Here is an 18,809-nt window from a genome sequence, read left to right on the forward strand (position 1 = left end):
TCCCCGACCAAAGGAGGTTGCCATTTAATCACATACCGACTGTGTGTGTATTAACACTGAGACTGTGTTTGCTAAAAGGAAGGGAGGGAAAAAAGTTGCAAAGAACAAGGGCAAAATACAAACTATGGTAGCATCTCATAACTAGGAAATAACTGGGGCAGATTCCATCAAAGTCTATGAGCAGAGATTAGTTCATTGAAGTCTCAATAATAAAATATTTTACTCTAAATATTTAGCCCTCAAAGATCTGAGCTATATAATGCTTCTGCAGCTTTCTGGTTATAATTTAGGATGGATGTCCTTTTTTAACATTTCTTTTTATTAAACACTCTCCCAGAACCCAAAATACAAAAGCTCAGCTAAGAAATATTTCATAATCAATTACTCCTTTGCAGAAGGCTCATAGACTTTAAGGTCAGAAGGGACCATCCTGATCATCTAGTCCAAGGGTGGGCAAACTTTTTGGCCTGAGGGCCACATCTGGGTATAGAAATTGTATGGCGGGCCATGACTGCTCATGAAATTGGGATTGGGGTGTGGGAGGGGTTGAGGGCTCTGGCTGGGGGTGCAGGCTTGGGGATGGGGCGAGAAATGAGGAGTTCAGGGTGTGGGAGGCTGCTCTGGGCTGGGGCAGGGGGGGTGGAGTGCGGGGGCGGGGACGGGAATGAGGGTTTTGGGATGCAGGAGGGTGCTCCGGGTTGGGACTGAAGGGTTCGGAGGGGGATCAGGGCTGTGGCAAGGGGTTGAGGCATGAGGGGGTGGCTCAGGGGTGCAGGCTCTGGGTGGCGCTTACCTCAAGTGGCTCCCGGAAGCAGTGGCCTGCCCCCCACCCTCCGGCAGCTGTGCTGCGCACTGCCCCATCTGCAGGCACTGCCCCTGCAGTGCCCATTGGCTGCGGTTTTTAGCCAATGGGAGCTGCGGGAGTGGTGGTTAGGGAGGGGGCAGTGTTTGGAGCCCCCTAGCTGCCCCTACATGTAGGAGCTGGGGGGGGATGACATGCCACTGCTTCCAGGCCCCCAACCCTGCTCCCTGGCTGAAGCCTGGCAAGCCCCAGACCCCACTCCTCAGCTGGAGCTCAAGGGCAGGATTAAAACAGCTGGTGGTCCGGATCCGGCCTGCAGGCCATACTTTGCCCAACCCTGATCTACTCTGACCTCCTTTCCATTGCAGGCTATTGAACTTCGTCCACGCACTCCGGTAATAGACCCATAACCTCTGGCTGAGTTACTGAAATCCTTCAATCATGATTTAAAGACTTCACTGTGTCTAAAACCTAGCAGTTCTTTCCAAGAGTTTTGTTTTCATGTTCGTCCTTTCAGCATTTAATTCCATAAATTCTATTTATTGGTGATTACATTTCAGTATTTTCAATCATTTTTTAAAGTATATTATGCACAGGCAGGGGAGCGAGATCAAAGCAGACACTGTTGATAGAAGGCCAACCCAGCAAAACAATTTTTTAAGAGCGAACTGACTATAAATTCTTAATTCCAGTCCATCCTCTTAATTTTGAAGGGGATCATCCCATTTCTCCATGAAGTTTCTGTTTGTTTTCAAAGATAACTAAGAGAATTTTGTAAATTAAACGTTTCAGAGATAGAAAATCTATGGAATTTTATTTTCTCAAATAGCTTCCTGAAAGATTATTTTGGCTTCACCCCCCTCCTCACCCGAACTAACATATATTTTATTTCTTAGATATATTATTTGTTAGTATTTAAGCCAAAGTTCTATGGCACCCAGACCAGTAGCTTGAAACAGAATAATATGAAGTCCACATTGATCTATTTACTGTAGATCCTTCAGATAGTCTCGGTTAAAATTATTATTTCAACAGTATTGGCAGCATGAAGTGACTAAGCAACATATGTTGGTCTAACCCAAAGATCAAAGACCTTTCAGATGGAGTACATGATCTATGTGCAGGGCGAATTGATTTTTGTGTGTTAGACTGGGCACGGTGCAGAGCATGGGGTGGTGCACAAACTGTATCATCCAAGGAGGCTTTCTGACCCAGACACTGCCCCGAGTGACAATTCCTTCCCTGCTTCTCTCCTTGCTCTGAGATGCTGCTGGGTATTCATTTGTTGTTCTTCTTAGATGAGCAGCAAATTACTGTGTTGAGCTGCACTAGCCAGAGAGTGGGGAAGCAAAGAGGGTCCTGTGATTAGGGTACCTGCCTGGAACTCGGGGGATCTAGGTTCAGTTTTCTGCTCTGGCACAGACTGCTTGTGTGAGTTTGGGTAAGTCACGTCATCTCTCTATGCCTCATTTCCTGTAAAATGGGCATAATGCCCATTTACCTTCATGTCTGTAAAATGGGCATAATGCCCCTACCTCACAGGAGGGCTGAGAGGATGAAGACATTCAAGATGGTGTTGTGCTCCAGTACCACACAAACAGGAGCCATATAAGAACTATAGACAGTAAGAGCCTTGCTCATTCGGTGACCTGACAGGAATAAGCAGTGAAGCAGGACCAGCTTATTCTTAGACACCTGAACCCCAATTCCAAGCCTGCACAGGGGCTTGGGGCAATCTTTACTCCCTGGCATAGCATGCAGTCTGTGTAGACACAATTTATCCCTTTACTATAAAGCTGAATCTAGGGCTATGCCATATCCAGAATTAAATGCTCTTTAAGGCCCAGTAGAGTCAAGGCTTCAAGGGTAAAATCCTGGCCCTACTGGAGTCACTGGGAGTTTTTCCATTGACTTCAATACACTAGGATTTCACCCCAAGACTCTGCATCTGGATTTTGGCTTCCCCTTCCACACCTTTCTTGGGGGAGGATGGGGGAAGGGTTGGTTGAAATTACGGAAATGGATGAAACCTGGGTCATTCCTCCAAGAATGAGAGAAGAAATTCCAATATCTTTATTCTTTTTCCTCCCAACAAACCAACATAATGCTTGCCTCAACCACACCCACCTTCTACACAAATTAAGGCAGGCAGACCTCAGAGACCCATTTTCTTCCTCCTCACCTCTACAAAACAAGTTCACCATGTACCTGCACAACTTCTCCTTTAGGAGGCTCTGTCTGAATGGCTGGTTAGCTGCATTTGGGCCTTCGTGTCCTTTTGGCCATGAGTCAACCCAGGATGGAGTTGTGAGCTGATAAAAGAGAACCCCTCCCAGCATCCATTAGGGAGGCCTTTCACCTTGATGCAGTCTCTCTATGATTGGCTTTCTTTATGGTCTTTAATACCTATTTGTGATACACAAACTCTTTCTCCAAGAAAAGTTACACATAAATGCCCATCTTGGGAACACATTAAACCATACAAATAATGCAAAACCAGTGTGTTCTGCTCAAACTTATACTGGGGTCTGTTCAAGCCTTTTGTAATTAAACTAGGCCCTTTGGGGGTTCACACACCCCCGGTGCAGATTTTAAAACCTTTTCCCCACCTGCATGCATGATGTTCCCCCACCATCACAGTTTTTTATTTAGTGTTTCTGAAAGCAGCTGGTTTGACAGTCCCGATTCTTTCTTTAGCCTCAGAAACAGAACACCGCGAGCTGCCCCCAGTATGCCTCAACCCTGACACAGAGCAACCAGTACTAAGGACCAGAGGATAGCTTTGCCTCGGTGTCCCTTAAATCCTTGCCTCCTTTGATGGTTAATATTATGGGACAGCAGCACCATCACCCATAATTAGACCATACTCTCTGCTGCACTGAGAGCAGCAGGGAGCAGGCTATAGCTCTCCGATTCTCAAGCTGGTTCTGCATCAATCCTGGCCCCAGTGTACTTTAGAGCAGACCCTGAGCTGCTCTAAACTCCACCAGTTGGTAATGGTCCCTAAAAATAGCCTGAGTATACCACGTGCTAGCCACACACTGTCTCCACATCTGACATGCCCCTTCTACTGGGGCTGAGTACACTGCCTCTGCACCAGCTGAAAAGCTCCTCATGCCAGGAGAATTCTCACCTGGCTGTTTTCCAGTTTCTTCACATGGCCAGAGTGGCCTAAACAGGCAGGAATGCACCAGAGCCCGACTTTGCCACTCCCCCTACCCACCACACTTCCCTCCCCTCCAAAATCCACAAGCAATGGAATTGGAGTGAGCGAATTGGCAAGCGTGAGTCTACGGCCCTTGGAGAATTGGCTCCATCAACACTGACATTTTAATAAGACAAGCAGATTGCAAATTATTACAAATGTAGAAAGTAGATATTTATAAGAGTTAGAAAACTCTTGTCGTTTTGGCTGCATCCTAACTGGAAAGCGGGAGAGAATTAAGCTGTGGTTTCTTGAATTCATCTAGTTGAGAAACAGTGCACAGGATCAAAAGTTTACAACTGCATTTTAGAGCTGATTAAACACTGCAGTTGGAAGTCAGTTGGCACAGAGTGACCTGAATTGTCTGGCCTTCTAATGTTTTTTGATAACCACAATTTTCTTGTTTCCCTGCCTTTACTGATACAGTGTCAACCTTAACTCCAGTTTAATGGAATGTCTGAGAATACAGTATAGTCACAAATACAGTCTCACTCCCTTCCCTTCCCTTGCCCCAAGTTACACCCCTTGGAACTCCATTGCCTCTCTGACTATGTACCCTGGTGATCGGAGTTAACTTCTGAAGTGTTCCACATCTTGTTATAACTAATGGAGAGCTCAATCTGTAAAATTCAGATCTGGATTTTTAGCTCCTATCTACTCTTACCACTGCAAGGGTGTTTGAATTCTGGGTTTGGCCCATCAAAGAGAGGGGCTAAGCTATGAAAAACATAATTCCAGATCTGGATTTGTATTCACATCCATCCTTCTTTTGCAAGTGATATTCTGTGCTAGTGTTTTAGCTTCAGCCCATCTGTAGATATAACCCATTTTCTTAACAGTTACTGTGAGACATTCACAATATGATATCTTGGGATCAGTCATGAGATAATTCAACAAACTTATACCACCTATGTATGTCATCGCAACAAGTTATGTTATTCTTCAGTACAAGAGTAATAATAGAGCACAGCAGTTCTATAACAGCTACTCTCTGCTCTCACTGTTACACAGATTAGCTTAGTGTCAGCTATTCTATATCCAGGCGAATACTGTGAGGTTCTGAATAGCTCTGCATTGATCGCTTGGGCCAGCGCCGTGAAGCAGATCTGAGCTGGGAGAAGTGGACAAAAGCTAAGGATGCAATAGAAGCTGTGGTCAGAGTTCCTTTCTCCATATCCTCACATATAGATTCGGAGCCATTAAAGTCAATGGGAGCTTTGCCGTTGACTCCAGTAAGCATAGGACCAAAGTCCACAGAGCTTGGTGTATTTCTGTGTGCGCAGTGGTGGAAAGGCGGAGAGGGATGGGGGGGAGACTGTTTATCTTCAGTATACGTTGGATAGGAGAAAATTGGGTGCAGATGTTGCACAGCTGTGTGGGATCCTGGTTTCATTTGAAGCTTGCTGTAAATCTGTTGTTTAAACATACCTGCTCCAATGACTTTTAATTTAGCGGACGTTGGGAACATCCCTGCCTAGGACCCTCATATATTACCGTAAAAGAGGTAGTTTGGTTTGGGTTTGAGGCCTGGCAGGCAATGCCATAGATTTATGGACGGGCTATGTTACTGCAGGCACTTTGGGGAGCTAGACAAAAAGAAAAAAAAGAAAAAAAACAACTTCTTTCACTGATTATCGAAGCTGTAAAAAAGAAATCAGTGAGAATGAGGGGGCCTTCAAATCTCTCTTCAGGGCCATAATAAAAATGCTAAATTAGATTTATTGTTTTATATATGTGTGTATATTCTCTGAGAGTATTCGTGGAAGTAGAACTTTAATTCCATGCAGTGGGAGATGAGCTTAACTCAAGCATGGAACAGTCCATCAGTCTAGGAAGTAGGGTTCAAGTGCCTCATTTTAACAGATTACCTACATTTGGTTTATCATTTTTATAATCACCACTGGCATAACAATAGAATGGACTGTGGAATGTATCAAAGGATAAGGTAGTCCAAGGCTACTAAGTAAAGGAAAGAGGCAACTCAGAGCCTCACAAATAGGATTCAACCAAGACAGGGAAGTACCTGCCTGCACAAGGGAATAACCTCCCGTTTCATCTCTGCATAGGATAATGGGACTTTTGGTCCAGGCACCCAGGAATAAGTGAGGTTGCTCCCTTGTTGACACCCTCTCCAGAACAAGGAGGTTGGGGTTATATAGGGAGGGGCAGGGAGAACCTTGGCTCCACCCCTCCGCTTCAAGAGATGGACAAGATTCAATGGGATTCAGGCACCCAACTCCCTAAGACACTTATGAAAGTCCCAGCCTAAAAAAATAAATGAAAGGCCCAAGTACAAAATCAATGGGGCTTGTTTTTAAATTCTTAAGAGCGGTAGTTCAGGCCTATTATGTTTAGGAAGCTAGTTGTTAATCTGTCTGTAATGTACCCATCCATCACTATGGTATCTGACAACAGGCTGGTATGGAATTTCATTATTCATTCAGAACTCTGCAGCACGAGTGCGAAACATGCCTCCTGAGCGGACATGAAGCTTCCCTTATGTTATTATTTGTCTATAACACATAACCTACACTGTGCTACAGTCCTTTAGCATAATTAAGGAACTATTGCTAGTATGCACAGAACAACAGAATAGAGCATGGAAGCCTGCAACTATGCCAGAGACCATGGTAGCCCAGTGCAGGTGGGTTGGCCCAGGGTTGTGGCGGTTCAATGACAAGACAGCACAGAGCTTTTAGCAAGCAAGCGGCTGGTCTGCTAACAGGCTTCTGCCTGTCAGCTTTCCACCTTCCCCCTTTATTCTTTCTCTCCCCGCGCATTACATTCTCCAACAGATAAAAGGAATACACTGGCTTTGTTTAACATTCTTATTTACCAGTTTCTATCTACCGCATTCCTTGCTCTCAGGCCTTGAGCCCAGTCCTGGGAGGCTTCCCACGGTTCATGTCATCTGGGCGAGATTCCAAGGTTGATGCCCTTGAAAGGAGCTGTGTGTGCACAGGTCCAGCACAACACTCCGGGTGTGCCCTGAATGTTGCCAAGCGCATAAACCTTGTATGAATCCTATATCCCCTCCTTTTTTGTTTATTTGTGCTCGGCCATCTCATGGTAGCCATCAATTTGCTTTTGCAAGCCAATTAACTCCCGGACAGACAAGGTCATAACTCGTGGAGCCTGCCAGGGCGGTTCTCGACAAAGCCTTAACAAAAAGGAAATACATTGCACACAGCAACAGCAAAAAATAAGCTCAAGAAGGTAAAGTGTAATTGGCCAGGCCCCAATTAGCCATGCTAGAGTACTGGGAAGAGAGGTTCGCGTAAGCAGCGAGCATCATCTCATTTCCAGTTTCCTCAGGGTGATGACATACTGGATTAAGGCACGTACCTAACAATTCTTCAGCTGCTACAAAATCAAATAAACAAAAGTGGGTAACATTTGCTATTGAAGCCAATCTTTCCCATAGGTTATATATCTTTCGGGCTCATAACGGAGAAAGCGCTCCCGAGGCAACCTCTACAGGAAATAGCAGACACAAAAGGCATACAATCAATACAGAATTAGCAGTAATTTGGGCAAGAATTGCCACAAACAAAGTCTCAGAAGTCTCTGGCTGTTGGTTTGCTGCCAGTCTTCGTTGAGCCGCGGCGACCAATGCTTTTACTGCTCCCCATGTCACGGGCTGGCTTGGGACGCTACGCCTCCTCCGTTTCCGTCCCGCCGTTGTCGACCCGGGAGGCACCGCATTCTCCTCCAAGGTCAGCTGAAACTCCGGTATGGGGTTTGACAGCCCCTGGTGCCATGCCATGCTGCTTCAGTGCCGGTCGCACACACTGGGCCGGAACCCACAACGGTCCTGCAGGGAGAGACACAGCAGCATATCCCCGACCCCAAGTAATTAGAGGCACTGGGCCCAACCATTGCGGATCGGGCAGCTGACGGTAATAGACACGCGGTCTTTCCAGTACCTCGGATTTGTGAAAATGCCGATCCGTGGGGGGCTGCTGATCTGCATTCAGCGTTAAATTATTTAAAGTGAACAAAAGGATATGCAATTGTTGCTGAATGTCTCCTAAGGTTCGGAGACGCAGCTCCCCTTGTTTTAATTGTTTGTCGAGCAAGGTTTTTAGTGTGCAATTTGCACGTTCAACAATAGCTTGGCCTGTGGAATTATAAGGGATCCTGTGTTTGAGACAGACGTCCCATTGGGCACAAAAGATGGAGAGGGCTGTGGAGCAATAGGCTGGGGCATTATCTATTTTTACTGGCTCGGGTGACCCATAACAGCAAAACAGGCTAGCAAATGGTGAACAACTTTGGGAGTGGCTTCCCCACACTGTGGGGTCGCCCAGAGGAATCCTGAATAGGTATCAATGGAAACATGTAAAAACAAATAGGGGCGGAATTGTGGCACATGAGTGACATCCATTTGCCACAGCTGATTCGCTGTGGTACTTCTGGGGTTAACGGCATAAGAAAAGGTAGAGGTAGCAGCGGCACGGTGGGGGCAGGAATGAACAATAGAATGTGCATGATCAGCAGGAATATGAAACTGTCGGGCCAAAACAGAGGCAGACTGATGAAAAAAGGCATGGCTTTCAATGGGGTTAGAAAAAAGGGAATTTACCTGACCACGCAACGCGCGATCGGCGCGCGCATTGCCTTCAGTAAGTAGCCCAGGCAGAGGGGTATGACTGCGAATATGAGCAACAAAATAAGGGAAATTACGAGTGGTGAGGAGATACTGTAAGGACAAAAACAGACGGAGGAGGACCGCATCGACCTGAGGGGTAATAAGGGCAAGGGGTAAATGATCAATTACCTGATAAACATAATGCGTGTCCATGATCAAACTAAAGGGACAATCAGCAAAAAGTTAAAAGGCCAAAATAACAGCAGCTAGTTCCAAGGACTAGTAAAGCTCTCCAAGCGCTGTGCATGCAAATATTATTGTACAAGTGAATGAAGCGCTTTCAGCTTTTCTAGGGGAAGGGGCCACTGGTCAATCCATACGGGCTCTAAGGATTGCCATACTAATGGTAATGCAGATGGCAAGGTGGGTGAGGGAGGATTTCGGGCCATTATATATTAGTATCGAGGGTGGTGTCCAGCTTTGTAAGTAAATCACGGCCCCAAATATTGAGGTGGACAGAGAGCACAAAAGGGTGGATTGTAGCAAGGGCACGGCCTCCTGGTTTAGAGACCGTGACCCAAGACAAACTTTGGTGCCCGGGTTTGCTACCCCCGATCCCCCACAACTCTTTAGAAGGAACTATTGGCCAACCGACCGGCCACTCCGGATCACGAATCACCGTAACGTCAGCTCCAGTGTCCACCAGCCCTGTAAAAGGAACATTATTTAAGAGAAGTGTTAACTGAGGTTTCAAGGGGCGGACTGACATTGTCAGAGCAACAAGTGGAGAGGACGTGCTGTGAGACGACGAGTGAGACAACGTTGATCCAAAGCTGCCTCCGCCCCGAGTTCAATCCTCGGCAGCTGGCACCTGATAGGGGACTAAAATCAATTGTGCAGTTGACCGTCCATGCGGGAGCAACTGTGGCAGATGAGTCCACACCTGAACCTTAATAATGCCGGTGTAATCGGCATCAATGACCCCTGGAATGACAAAAAAGCCCTGTTTCCCAGCATGTGAGCGAGGGAGAATGAGATCCACAAAGCCGGCAGGGAGAGGTCCCGTCACCTGCGTAGGTATGGCGCAGACCTCCCCTGGCAGCCGAAAGTCAGTGTCCTCCTGCACGATCAAATCAAGCCCTGCACTTCCAGCAGTCGCTGCCCTCATAGAGTCTATGGATTTTAAGACAGAGGAACGGTTGTTTGAGTGGGAAACACCCCCGTTTGGCCCTGGGTTCGGGGTGGACCCGTCGCGCGGTTTCCCGACCCCCTACGACACTGATTAGCCCAGTGATAACCCTTCCCACACTTGGGGCACTTCTTTGAGGGGCGGGCGCCGTCGATGAGCGGCACTCCCACTGAAAGTGACCCTCCTTTCCACAGTGGTAACAACGCTTCCCCTCCTTCCTGCTTTTCCGCAGGGCGGCAGCCAGAACTCCAGCTTTATGTGCTTGAGTTCCGATGTTTTGGCACGCCCGCAGCATGTCTGACAGCACTAGAATTCCAGAGGCTTGTGCAGCCTGGAGAGCACGGCAGCAATCCTCGTTCGCATTTTCAACCGCCATTTTTAACAGGATCTCCTGAGCTGCCGCAGGGTTATCCACCTGTCGGAGGATAGCCTCCTGCAATCTGTTGGTAAAATCCATAAAGGACTCTGATGCACCCTGACAGATACTGGCAAAGCTTTTGGTAGGCTTGCCTGGATCCGGGACCTTCCGGAAAGCATGCTGGGCGCAGGTGGAAATAATGGGGAAGACGGCCTGAAGGAGTTGAGACTGCATCTGAATGGTAGCAAATGGGCCCTCCCCTGCCAAGTGCTCATAAATGACACCTTGCTCTCTATATACCTGGGCTTGGCGTTCCGCCATCTGCCGATACTCACTAAGCCAAATAACATACTGACTGGGCGTCAGCATCATGCGCAACAGCGCCTTCCAATCTTCAGGGATCAGGGTGTACCCAGTACCTAGCCCTTCAATGAGACCACGTACATACGTGCTAGTGAGGCCGAACTCGCGAATCGCTTTCTTTACGTCTCTGATCACCGAGTAGGGCAAACTGACCCAGTTTGCAACCTGGTTGCCCTGGCCATCATCCTGCCAGGTCACCGGACAAACTGAGACCAGATCAGCCAGCTCCTCTGCTGTAAGATCTGAGCGAGTCTTCGCTGCGTGAACCATTTGTTGCACCAGCGAAAGCCGCTGAGCAGACGCAGACGACCCTCCGGGGGGCCCCGGAACATGGGGCACCACGGTGGGATGGTGATCACACACCGGCTCCGGTGGGGAAGGCCAGGGAGGCGGTGGTAATAGAGGCACTGGGGGCGAAGCAGGGGGAGGGATGGTTGCAGGAGCGGACGGGGGTGGTGGGATCGGCAGCCCCTCTGTTGGCGCGGGAGAGGGCCTTTCCGAGGCGACACGCTGTGTCGCATCGCCAGGAGGGGGGATGGCTACAGGAGCGGACGGGAGTGGCGAGATCACCAGCCTCGCGAGGGAGGGCCTGTCCGAGGCGACACGCTGTATTGCATCGCGGCAGAGGTGCCAGGCATGTAGAGCCTGCACAGGCGCCCGAGGCTCTTTGTGCAATGTCTGGCCCAACCGCTCCCAGTCCGCTAGCTTAAGGGTTCCAGCTTCAGGGTACCACGGGCATTGGGCACTCACCTCCTGTAGCAGGAGAGTGAGTTCTCGAGTGGGGCAGTCGTGCTGAGCCTTACGCAGCAAATACTGTAGCTCATTGTGGTGTTGCACTTGCAAAGCAGAGAGGGAGCTTCCCATACTTACCACAATGAAAAATACTCACCGGGATCCATGAAGCGGATGAGTGACGCGTCTGAAACCCTTGCCAGGCGAGGTGAGTGCTGAGGGCCCCACGTTTGGCGCCAGTTGTGGCGGTTCAATGACAAGACAGCACAGAGCTTTAAGCAAGCAAGCAGCTGGTCTGCTAACGGGCTTCTGCCTGTCAGCTTTCCACCTTCCCCCTTTATTCTTTCTCTCCCCCCGCGCATTACATTCTCCAACAGATAAAAGGAATACACTGGCTTTGTTTAACATTCTTATTACCAGTTTCTATCTACCGCATTCCTTGCTCTCGGGCCTTGAGCCCAGTCCTGGGAGGCTTCCCACGGTTCATGTCATCTGGGCGAGATTCCAAGGTTGATGCCCTTGAAAGGAGCTGTGTGTGCACAGGTCCAGCACAACACTCCGGGTGTGCCCTGAATGTTGCCAAGCGCATAAACCTTGTATGAATCCTACACAGGGTGACAAAAGAAGTCTGTGGCCTGGCCAGGAACAGAATCCAGATCTCCTGACTCCGGCCACATGGTTTAACCACAAGGCCTATCCCAGAGTTTCTGCCATGTGAGGGCACGGCTGTCAGCCCTGACGTGCCATTGTTCATCTGAGAAACCACAGCTGTAGGTGGTCTCTTCTGGAGGTGGGCAGATCTTCTTGTAGGAAATGTGTGTTGCCTGCTTGCACCTTTTGGAACCAGTGTATGCCTTGCATGCTGTGGTTGTTTTCATCAGTCATAGTTTCCCATGAAGTTTTAGGGATTATGGCGTGATGGGGTAATAAGACAAGCAGGCTGAATTTCAGAAGCCCTATTTTACATCCACCTGTTTGCAACTTGGGACACAGATCCTGGACTGGGCTTACCAGGCTGCTAACTGAAACAGCCGAAGCGGCTGCCACAATGCAGAAATTTGGCATAGTCCAACCTTCACGGTGTGACTGCAGGGCAGTGATGCAGACAGCCAAAACATGTGGAGGAGGAGGTACAATTAGAAGATTGGAGAATGGACTGCAAGCTCTAGCTACCCTTGACGAAGCAGCAGTTAGTGGGCTCAACAATCTAGATATTGATTGTGACACATACAAAAGATGACCCATGAGGCCCTCCTAATTATGCAACGTGCAGGTGCATAGGTGAGAAAGAATGAGCCTGATAATAGAAAAAAAACCTCTTTGGATCCTGAGTGGGTGAGAAGTCTACTATATGCAACATGGCAGATAAGACTCTTAAATATGGGCAGAGTAAAGCCTTGCAGAGGCACTCAGGGAGGTTCTACCAAGAATAGGGGCCCACACAGAAGAACATACAGAGGGAATGGGGCAAGACAAATACTAACACAAGACATCAAATACCTCCCATGCAAAGTTTTAGAGTCAGTCCAAACTTCTTAACCATTAAAAAAAAAAAAAAAAGACCCTGGGGCTTATTTTAAAGAGTCAGGGGACTAACATGCAAAAAACCTGCCAAGTCATGCTCACTTGGAGGGAGGCTCCCTCACTATTGTGGGACAGTTTTAAAATCTGTCTCCCAGGACTGCGTGGGCGCGCGCACAAACATTTCAGTGACAGTAAAAACCCAACTCATTCTGTCTTTTAAATGTCCATCAGCCAGACTGTAACAGTTTCACTACAACCTTTCACAGCAACTAGCTGCAGTGACAAATATCCAACCTGTGTCCCTGACAAGAGGCCCAAAGTTTCTTTCCGTAGGACATGATTGTGGCATGCACTCCTCTGTGTATTTGATGTGTTATATTTTGGAGTTGGGTTATAATTCAATTAGAACTGGATTAACAGTAATAAACCTTATTCAAGCCTATACATTCTTTGAGGTCAGGGACCATGTTCCTCTTCTGTGTGTGTGTAGTGTCTACCACTAATGGGACCCTGATCCCTGATGGTGGGAGACCTCCGGCAGCTACTGCATTACACATAAACAACAATAATGTACATTTTCACTCATAAAAATGCACAGTGCCAGTTCCTATAAATTGTGAAATCCTGCTTTGGGAAGTATTTGGATGCCTGAGAACTCCTATCAATTTTCATGAATCCTGAAAGTTTTATCCTTTTTAGCAGAAATGGCTTGTGAGAGAGAATTCCTCTGGGAAGTGTTCGGTTTGTTATTCATCACTGGATGAAGAAAACTTGTTAACGAGAGATTGACCAGCCAGGGAACAGAAACAATACCATGCGGCGAAGGTGATCACCCACATAGCAGGAATATGAAATGGCAAAGAGTCAAAGGGAATGGTTTTCAAACAATGCCAAAGCAAAGATCTATTCTGAAAACACTATTCAGTGATTTAGGGTCAGTTTGTGAAGGATTCATTCGTTCAAAAAGGGGTAACCGGTAACTAGCATTATCAGTACTGACAACTCTTAATACACCTGCTCCTGGAATTCTGTGATTACCTGAGAATCTGTGTTTTCATTTTAAAAGTACATTTTTAGACCTCATAGCTACAGAGAAAAATCTTGAAAACATGCCTCGACTGGCTCAAAAACCAGAAGGCAAGTAAAAACGACCCCAACTGTATTATTTTTTAAAATCTCATGTTTTTTTAAGCCAGTATCATGGGTTTTTGGGGGTGGGGGAGGGCTGACTAATGATTTTTGAATGCTTGTGTTTGGTAATACTGCATTATTCATAGTAAACAGCAGAACCCGCTCTATTATAGTTCGACCTCACTATGAAATGCTGCCTTTCACATGGGCCCACAGGCAGTCTGGGCCAGATTCTCAGCAGATATAAATTGGCATAGCTCCATTGACTTCAAAGAAGCTATGCTGATTTACACTAGCTGAGAAGCTTTCATCTGAGGATTAAAAAAAAAAAACAGTTTACAAACAGTAAAGAGAATTTCCCCCTCTTGACACACCTGTGAGGAAGATTGTTAGAGCAGATTTCAGTTAATTCTGTCTCATTTCTCTGCAACGTCTGAACAGCTTTGGACCAGGCATGTGCCATGTCTGTGCAGTCCTACATCTCCGTGATCTACGGATGCCTGCAGAATCCAGTGATCTTGTCACAGCTCGGTGGCCATATACTGCATTTTCCCCTTTAAACCAAGCCTGTGAGAGAAAACTCCGCAAGGCAAACTAGACTAGACAATGGATTTCAGGGGAAAAAAAAACAGAAAACCAGCAGCAGAAACGGAAAACCCACAGCAAGGTGAAGCCATAAAGGGTCTGTGCAGTTACACATATTTGATTATTCTCCTGCTGAGTGAACCAAAGGGTTAAAGGAGACCACCACCTCTATGCCGATCAGATTCAGTAGCTGGATTCCCCTTGCCACATTCTTGAAATTCATCATTACAAATTCTGATAATGGCCAGTAACACACTTCGCTAGTGATATAAAGCGGGACTAAAGCTCCTACAGCTGAGCAAATAATGGATTTTTTTCAGTTTAGTGGCAGAACTGAAACCATATATACGGGGCGGGGGGAGAGAATAGGCTTGTTTTGAATCTTTTCAGATTCTCCTGTCAAACAATAAACAGGAAACATTTTGTTTGAGTCAAACGAAACATTCTGAACACCTTTCCTCGAGGAAATGTTGATGGGAAACAACACTTTGTTTCGAACGTGTCATTTTGAAACAGAATATGTCAAAACATTGTTTCAAAAATGTGACACAAAACATTGACATTTCAGAATTTTTCCCCTCACCCTGCCCCCCAGCCAAAACGATTTGCTGAATAAGACCTGAACTCATGAGTTACTTTTGGTGCCTCAGGAAGAGTATTTTTTAGCGAAATTACTATTTGCTGAAAGTGTTTCCCTCTGCTCTAATCACCCCACAGAATAGAAAACTCTGGCTTTCCAATCTGATGGGTAATGAATACAGGAACGTTATTTAAAGATTGGGGTAATATTTTCAAAAGTGCTTACTACACTTAAAATGTTACCACAGCACAGTGCGCAGCTGTAGTGATTCAGTGTAGAGACTCCCTCCCGTCGGCATAGGTAATCTACCTCCCCGAGAGGCGGTAACTAGGTCAATGGAAGAATTCTTCTGTCGTCCTGGCACTGTCTACATGGGGACTTTGGATTTTTCACACCCCTAACTAATGTAGTTAAATTGACTTAATTTTCTAGTGGAGACCAGGCCTTAGAAGTAGAACCTAGAGCCAGGTATACAAAGGTGTGCAGGCACCTAAAGGTTCAGATAGTTGCCTCATGGGTTTTACAAGAGCAAAAGTGACTTGGGAGTTAGGCGCCTAACTTTATAAATCCATTCTAAACCCGACTGTAGGCTCTAAGACACTCAAGCACTTTTGAAAATGTTGCCCATGTTGAAGTCCCATCCTTGCCCACCTCCAGCCCCGTCATTGTTGGTATGCCTTCTGAAAGAAAGAAATGTTGGTATGCCTTCTCTGGTGTGCCTTCTGAAAGAAAGAAATGACGTGTGTGTGTCTGAGGGATTGTTTTGTTTTCCCATAGACGAAAGGGCAACTGGATCAGAAATTTGGAGAAAGAAAAAAGTGCACATTGCCCTTACCAGACACAGCCAGAAAGCGCTGCAAGGGGCTGAAGCTTTGCTCACTCTGGCTTTTTAACATTTGCTCTGAGTTTTGTATATTGATTACATTCGGGTTTTGTATTTTAGGTTATTTATTACATTTTGGTTTTGCAACACCAACCTGAGACCGAAGGTGCATTGCTCTAGGCATCGTACATACACATGGTAAAAGACAACCCCTGCCTTGGAGAGCAGAAATATTACTTGTAAAATGGAAATGAGTGACTGAAACACAGAGGAATTAAGTGACTTGCCCAAAGTCACACATGAAGTCTTACAGAATCATAAACTGACCTCCCGAGTCCCAGACCAGGGCTTTACCATCAGACCATCCGCCCTTTTAAATAAAATGGTTAATGATGATGAAACAATTTACAAATATAACCAAATCTCTGCTTCATAAAGCACTTAGGCCCAATACTCCAACCCCTTACTCAAGTGAGTAGCCCCACTGAAGTCATTGAGCCTATTCGTGTAATTAAGGGCTGCGGGAGAGGGCCAATATGGCATCTATGGAAACAGATGCCTTTCTGGATGTAGTTGAAATCAGCCAAGTTTCTTCTTGTTTCAGAAAATAATTTTAGGAACAAGAATGTACTGACAATTCTTTGGATCAAGCTCAAGAAGCTGTCACCCCTCTGATCCTGCTGTTTGCTACTATTTTCATTTGATAAGCAGAACCTTATATTCAGGTCTCGATTTGAGACGCAATCATCAGTGATTCATAGTTTTGAGGCGAGGGGCCCTCTTACCCAGGTTGGCTCACGCTAGCATCTCTTTGGCAGGAGTACTGTAGATGTTTTCAATTAGCTGAAAAACAAAACCTCCAGAGAGCATGGCTTGAACCCAAATAAAACCTCTCCTAAAGATCATTTTTTTTCTGCCAGGAAAGTGGCTGAGACAGCTGCATCACACAGGTGGTATTGCAAGCAGTAACTTATACTGCTTTTATAGATGGCTTGAGACACATGGTCTCTGAACAATTAATTTTACCACTGCAGCTTTGACCTGGGAGCATTTTTTTTTTATCACTGCAAGAATTTCTTATCAAATTCTCATTTGCAGGTGCAACATAAACACTTCGGGGAGAGCCCTGGCAGGTACGGTTGGGAAGGAACTACAGAGGGGACAGGGGAATGGAAGCAGAGGCAGGAGAAAGGCAAAGCTCACCTGAGGTTTCTTAAAAACAAAAACAAAAAAGAACACATCAGTCCCTTGCAAGGAGTTTATGCCCCTCCTCCCCCAAAATGCGCACTAGGAAAATATCAGGGCTTGCCTAATTGGTCACTAATGAGAAAAGCTTTAGAGATACGCCACTAATGCACTTACAAGTTAACGCAGCTGCTTTTAGAACTCAGATGCTCTCACCAAAGGGAGAACTGCACACCCAACCCGGTTGCCCAGCGTCCACGGTCAGACTCATCTAAAGAGCCAGATGGCAAAGGAGGAGAGCAGAGCAAAGAATAAACTGTTCCATCTAAGGCCCTGGTTCTGCAGCAAGCTCCAGGCAGGTGAGGCCCCACTGATTTCATTGAAGGTCTGTACAGGCACAGGGGTCTGCCTGCATTAAGCTCATTGCAAGATCAAGGCCACAATGAAGCACTAAAGAGTAAGGTGCCCTTTATAAGAGAGAGTGACCTCTTCTTCAACTTGCAAATTCCCAAATAATAAGCAGGTGTTATTGTGGGGTAGGCAGGAAGGTGTGTTCAGGATTCTATTCTGGAATAGAAACAGCAGAAACGGAAGAGTGATTTTTGTCTGTATGAGCCCATAAGGAGTTACTAAATTCAAAACACAGAAAAATATTACAAAGTAAAGGGCAGGAGTGGAGGCGGAAGTACTCAAGCCTCCTACCTCACAAACTTTTGGGAATTAAGTATCTTGGACTTCTCAATGCTCATTTAAGATTATTATTTGTATTAGTACCTTGAGTGCACGTAATATGATCATCTCAGTGTGTTTTACAATTAGTTACTTAAACCTCACCACCATCCCATGAGAAAAGTATTATTGTCCTCCACACACTCTTTTTAAAGATGGGGAAACTGAGGCACAGACCATGATCCTGCAATGACTCGTGGATATGTTTAGCTTTATGCACTTTTAGTAGCCCCACTGACATCAATGGGCATAAGCACACTGCATAAAGTTAAGCATGTGGGTAAGTCTTTGCAGGGTGGGATCCTAAGTGACTTACCGAAGGTCAAATAATAAATCACTTGCAGAGTCAGGAATCAGTGCTCTGGCCACTTGTCACTCTGCCCCTTTAAAACTCATGTTGTAAAGTTTGATTTAATTGATTTGACAAATCAGCTACCCCTTGTAAAGATATTGTGGTCGCCCTTTCTGTTAAAATTCCAGTTATAACAACATATTAACCATTTAATAAATGTCATAGGAATTTTACAGTCATGATTAGATCAGCATGTACTATCAATGGTCACAGGCACATCAGAAGAAGGTGTTACCTAGCTACCTTCCCCCAAACATGTGGGAAAATGCCATTTTCCCTGGGGCATTTCATCCTTTTTTAAAAAGACTAGAAACTACCTTTAATAATGTCCAACCAGTCATGAAATGTTACAAAAGACATTGTGTGCGTGTCCGATGTTGGGCTTTGTAATGAATCAACACTTTGGTAGTTCTGGCCATTCCCAATAAGTGACAACATTACATGCAGAAGTGTCATAAATACGGACATCTTTTAATCAATCTAATCTTGATCAAAGGCCAAAAGTGCTTGTGTGCCGATAAATATGAAGAAAACTGGCCAAAGATTTCAGACTCACAGATTTACAGTTAAACTCCACAGCTGTTAGAAGGAGAAATAAACCATTCTCTGATCAACCATGAAGTCATGTGAACACACTATAAAAAAAATCAAATCAAGAGA

General features: G+C 46.0%; 1 protein-coding gene across 5 annotated transcripts in view; it reads right to left on the minus strand.

Annotated features, from left to right (window-relative positions):
* Positions 1-6,700: 6,700 nt before the first annotated feature.
* Positions 6,701-18,809, minus strand: part of RASGEF1B (RasGEF domain family member 1B) — a 374,925-nt gene continuing 362,816 nt past the window's right edge. For all 5 annotated transcript variants that reach the window (XM_048847458.2, XM_048847463.2, XM_048847459.2 and 2 more), the window contains one exon: positions 6,701-7,821. The gene's annotated coding sequence lies outside the window, so the exon portion shown is untranslated. The remainder of the gene's footprint in view (positions 7,822-18,809) is intronic.

This window comes from Caretta caretta, chromosome 4 (genome assembly GCF_965140235.1).
Source record: "Caretta caretta isolate rCarCar2 chromosome 4, rCarCar1.hap1, whole genome shotgun sequence".
Taxonomy (NCBI): domain Eukaryota; kingdom Metazoa; phylum Chordata; order Testudines; family Cheloniidae; genus Caretta; species Caretta caretta.